Genomic DNA, 6,000 nt, shown 5'->3' on the forward strand with positions numbered 1-6,000 from the left:
CAGTCTATCCAATCAGCAGTCAGTATTTTCCTTCCAGAATGGAGGACCTGACAGACATTTTATAGCGAGTTGCCAGGCAGTCTAGCCAATCAGCAGTCAGTATTTTCTCTCCAAAATGGAGGACGTGACAGCCATTTTATAGTGAGTTGCCAGGCAGTCTAGCCAATCAGCAGTCAGTATTTTCTCTCCAAAATGGAGGACATGACAGCCATTTTATAGTGAGTTGCCAGGCAGTCTAGCCTATCAACAGTCAGTATTTTCCCACCAGAATGGAGGAGCCTATGTGCTTCACTCTGAGAATGTAGCCCCTGAGTTAATGTGATTTTGTGCCTGATCTGCTCTTGGGTTTGAAAGTAGACTAAGTTTTTTCAACCCATGGAAGCAGCTTGAGATGGAAACGACCTGGTTACACAGGAGAAAAATATTACAACCAGGTCCAATAGAACATCTGGTCACAAATGCTTCTAACCACAACCAAAGTGGTTTCTGACCAAAATAATTTCACCCCCCCACACGGCTGGGTCACGACCAATTCGGTTTGCAACCAAAGTTATGGAACATGACCAGAAGTTTTCCTGTATTCAGTTTGTTCCTTGGATGGGATTCAAAGATCTCATTTTAGGGATGGAGAGAACAAGAGAGATCACCCAAGGGATCTAACTTGAAGGAGATTGAAAGGATTGACCCCACGGCCTTAAGGATTCTTGAGGGACCGTTGAGGATAGACCAGAAATCTCACTGTTGCTGCTAAGTATCCACATCCCTTTCTTAAACTTATCATCGCTCTGGGTGTAAAATTAACCATATCAACACTTTCAAGTGTCCGCAGCTTTTAACTTGACTTCAGAAAATTCCCCTGAGCCCGGCCTCTCAGTTATGGGCAGAAAGGAAGAGTATATAAATAGTAAGTCTATCTTAGCCTATTTTCCACGCTTGAGGGGAAAGGGGAGCCTTGCTCAGCCCCTTCTCCTCGCAAATCCTCAGAGTGCTGAAGTTGCTTGGCCCGGTGGCAGAAACCCCGAGCGGTGCAATTTTATTGCGTTGTTTATATATTGAGGCGAAGAGGAAACCGAGCCCGTTGCTACACGTACTGAGCCTTGCTTGGTTTAAATCGCATGGCGTTGCTTTTAAACACACACACACAAACACAAATGTGAAGGAGAACTCAGATGTCAAGCCCTGAAAGCTGAGGTTTCGTATCCTCCAAAGCCTTTTGGCTCCTGGCAGGCCGTCCCATCGTGGGAAGGCCAGGCGACCGAAAACCCAATTTATCGGAGGATTTTTGTGTCTTTAAACTCTGGCCGTGTTTTAATTTATTTTCCCCCTGCTGCTTCCAATTCTCAGCTGAAAGGCTGCTCCAGGAAGGAGGCCAGCTCAACCAAGTCGAGGGGGAGCCGCAACCCACCCCCACCGAGCTCCTGATGGGAAGTCGGTGGACGGGCCACCACCGCTGCTTTTCAAGTTGCATCTGGGGGACAGCTGTCCCTCCAGCCTCGTCTCCAAACAAACCCAGCCTCAAAATCAGGGCACCTTGTAGAAATATGTCCTATCTTGGCCTATTTTTCCAAGTTTGTTTTCTTCCCCCCCCTCCTCTCCCCCCTTAGGGATTGGAAATAGCAGAGCTGATGTCATAAGCGGAGACGCTCTGCCAGAAATGAAATCTTGGATAAACTTGCAGGCTCCACTTCATCCTGTCCTGGCTTCCCATCCGTTTTTATCTTCCCTTCCCCCTCCAATGTGGTACAGGAGGAAGGCTGTGGATAAGGGAACTGGGTACGTTTTGCTCAGTCCTTCTCAAATAGTGGGGTGCACCCACCTGGGTGGGGGGGGGGGCACGGAGCAATGTCAGGGATGTGTGTGTGACCCTGGGGAACATGTGTGTTCTCTATCTGTTCTGCCGGGCTCTCTGATAGGAGCTTCCCGAAAATTCAAGGGTACAAATTTCAGACACACACACGTTTGAAAATTCAAAACAATGATGTTTATCCCAAAAGTCAAAATAAACAAAGCACTCTTTTTGTATTGCAAAGAGCACTCTTCCCAAAACAACCGGGTAGTCTGTACAATTTCCTTTAAGCAGTCATTAAGTACTTAGCCAGCAGCTGTGAAGAAACTTCACACCCCTTCTTCTTCCAATGGTGATACACACACACGTTGCTCTGCTTTGGTTTCCAAGGCGTGAAAAAGCAACAAAGTCCAGCACACAAGATTCCTGACGAACTGCGAACAGATATTCTTCCACAATGGCCAAACCCACATGCTCCTATTTATAGCAGCAGCACTAATTACTGGAGCCCCACCCAAACACAGGTGGCCTCCCTTATTTCCTGTAATATGTTCTTACTTGGTCTCTTCTATGCATAATTCTGCGCTTGCGTGGGTCCAAATTGTCATCATCTGAAGCAATAGAAGATAAGGAAGATTGACTGCCTTGGCTGTGTGCCAAGCCCTCCTCTGCCGAGTCATTCCCATCTTCTTCTTTGTCCGAGGAAACTAAACTCTGAACTGATTCTGTTGGCAATAACACAGGCGTGTGACATGTTGAAGTTTCCCCTGCATCCACCTCCCCATTCCCTGGGGCAGGAGCTGGGCTAGAGCCAACCACAACACTATCACACAATACTAGGATGAGGGGGCCCTCCCTAAAGCTCACAGATAAGAAAGTGAGGACAAATCAAGGGAAATATATCTTTACCCAGAGGGTCATTGGTTTATGGAATTCACTTCCAGAAGAGGTTGTGACAGCTGTCAGCCTGGAGAGCTTCAAGGCAGGATTAGACAGATTCATGGATGCCAAGTGTATCATAGGTGGTTATTGAAATGGATGTCCAAGTACTGCCTCTATGTTGGTTGAGGCAGGCAGGATTCCCTTGAGTACCATTTGTTGGGGATCAAGGAAAAGGGAGGGTCTTGCCTTCTCTTTCTGCTCAAGGTCCCCATGGACAATTGATGGATCACTGTGGGACACAGAATGCTGGACTCGAAGGGCTTTGGCCCCATTCAGCATGGCTCTTCTTAGGTTCTTATGTTCTCTCGATCAATTCCCCTGGATGGGGAGTGTTTTCCCAGTTGCACGCTGCTCTGAGCCCGGAAGAGAAGGCAGCCAGGCAGAGTGGGCTTATCTGGGTATTTGTCATGGAATTGTTTAACTCATCTGCCTGTTTTCACTTTCCAACTTTTTACCCATGTAGATTCAGACTACCTCTTCCAATGAATGAGGTATTGTAACTGGCCACTCAGGAGTCTAAGATTTGTTTCATCTCCTAATGCATCTCTCTCTGTATTACAAGGCGGGGAGGCGGTGGCAGGGTTTGTGGCCTGAATTCAGATCTTGTCACCGGTTTTAGTAAGCTGCAATGGAATACTGGGTGGATTTCCCCCAATATTCTAGGCAATGCAAGCACCTGCACACAGGACTTTCTGAAGCCTGGTAGGTGACAAAAAAGTGCCCGAATGGGCAAACCGGACGTTCAGGAAAACGCACTTCCGGTTTGCCCGTTGTGCTGTTTTTTGCACTCTGGGGGTTCAGGAAGCTTCCCTGAACTCTCCGGAGTGCAAAAAACTGCACAACGGCAAATTGGAAGTATATTTTTCCAAATGCAATTCTGGTTTGTCTGTTGAGGGATTTTGTTTGCGTCTGTGGCTTCGGGAAGCTTCCCTGAAGCTTCTGGAGGATAAAATGGCCTTTCCCAAGGCCAAAAATCAGCTGGCCAGCGCGCATGCTGAAACATTATAAAGTCGCGTCTAATATGGCTCTGAGTACCACCTGTGGCATCCGTGTTGTAGGTTCGCCGTCACAGGACTAGGGGAATGGCCAATTAGCCCCCAGTCTTAACTCCCGAAGAGACCTCCTCTGGAGTAACCATTCCTGTCTGTTGGCAGTTCTGCGCGCTCATGCATCAAGAAGAGGAGAAGCATCTTCTTCTTCATCACCGCTATGAAGTGCTGGAGGTTCCGATGAAGCTTTGTCTCTGGCACCAAGTCTTCGCCATCCTCCCCATGATCTGATTTGGGTGCCAGCTGTGCAGGTCGCTGGCGCATCACCAAATGGATTGTTCTCTTGAACAGGATCCGCTCTCAGCTGCACCGACTGCTCGCTTTGCTTTAAGTCCACAGATGATTTAAATGTTCAGATTGGATCGGATCCAAGCAGGGCTAACTCATCTGTGTTCCCACATCCTGGGGGCAGTTCTAACTGTATCCTGGGCTGTGGTTCTTTTTTGGCCTCTCTGAAGGCGACCGCTGAAGCATTGATGCCCCCCAAGACAGAAACTTGCATTCCCCAAAACAGATGGACCTCCACCTCAGATTTAGATCAGGGGAAGGGGATTTGGGGCCATCCAGATGTTGTAGAATGGCATCTCCTCATTCTTAGTCATGTTGCCCGAGGCTGCTGACAGTTGTGCAACATCTGGAGGGCCCTAACGAGGCAAGTTTGGAGAAGAGTGTTAGTGTAAAAAAAAAAAAATCCAGAGAAAAGTGCCGTTTCTCCCACTGTAGCAAGGAAATACCGGGGAGAGGTGGAGTCGAGCGATCCCGTTTCAGATTACTTCAGCCTTTGAAAATGCAAATAAACTGTGGGTCTGCCTTCAGGCCAAGGGGGTGTGATGAGAAGATCAGAGCCTCCAAGCAGCTGCTCTCTTCTGGCTTCGGCGCAGCTGAAGGAGCAAGCTCTCTCCTGCCTCCAGCCTTGTCTTCAACCGTCTTGAGTTTCCGCAGGGTTGGGACCCTCACGTTCCAAAGAATGAGCACCAGCCATGGTGGGGAAGGTGGCTTGAGGAGAGGCTCTGGCGTGACAAAAGGAGGCTTTCTCACCACCAGGGGAAGAAGACAGCACGCCGGGCTTGACCTACTTTTTTTCTGGCAAGGAGAGCTCATTCCAAAGAGTGAATAAGGCAGGGTTCCTAGAAACTGGGAAGTTTGAAGAGATGAGTCAGGTGGAGAGGACACCATGACACTGGGAGCCGAGAGCTTCGGGAGGAGGCTCTGCTAGAGTTCACGCCAACTTATTCTTGATCCAGCAGAAGTCATCTTTCTGAATCGAGCATTTCTGTTTGATTAAATGTATATGTTGGATCTCCATGACCTACTGGGGTCATGGATAAGGATGCAGTGATGTAGGGCTAGTTCCTTCTCCTCCTCCTTTTTTCACTCTTCTTCCTTCTCCCTCCTCTTCCTCCTCCCTCCTCTCTTCTTCTCCTCCTCCTCCCCCTCCTCCTCCTCCTCTTCCTTTTCTTCTTCTCCCTCTTCTTCTTCTTCTTCTCCTCTTCCTCCTCCTCTTCCTCCTCCTCTTCTTCTTCTCCCCCTTCTTCTTCTTCTTCTTCTTCTTCTTCCTCTTCCTCTTCCTCTTCTTCTGGCTTGTATAAAGAGAAAGGTAGAACAGTTTGCTGAGATACAATATGTTTATTTGGGATGGGGGAATATGGGAGGAATTGTGCCACCACAAAAGGACAATGTTATAGGGGAAATTTTCAGCACCGCAATCCAGAGGTGTTGAAAGACAGTTGGGCTGCCCACAGCCCGTGGCCTCCCTGTCCCCAACCTAGATGAATAACTCCCCAGGTTACTTGTGGTAGACCACAGCCTCAAACCTTCAAGCTTGTAGCCTTCTCCTACCACTACTCACCCTGACCAATGGACAGACCAGAAAATTCTACCCCTGCTCCTGAAACTTCTCCACGCTCAAAGCTTTCCAAGCTGCCTATCTTAGTGGTCATCCCACTCTCTCATGTGCCAACAATGCTTCCTCACACATATTGCCCCCCCCCATGCTTGTAAATACAGCAAAGCAAATATTATAATAGCTTTGCAAACCCCAGAGAGCCTGTCATTCAAATCCTCTTCCTAAAAAACCTCATTTGGTTTGCAAAAACCAAGACTGCCCCACCTCCAGTGGGGAGAAGGCATGCTTTAGCTAAGATCCATATAGACTCTGCTAATCTTTACTTAGTGTGTTATAAGCTCCTGTGGCACAGATATGAGTTACTGGCACAAGAGAGA

The sequence above is a fragment of the Erythrolamprus reginae genome, chromosome 10 (assembly GCF_031021105.1).
Source record: "Erythrolamprus reginae isolate rEryReg1 chromosome 10, rEryReg1.hap1, whole genome shotgun sequence".
NCBI lineage: Eukaryota > Metazoa > Chordata > Lepidosauria > Squamata > Dipsadidae > Erythrolamprus > Erythrolamprus reginae.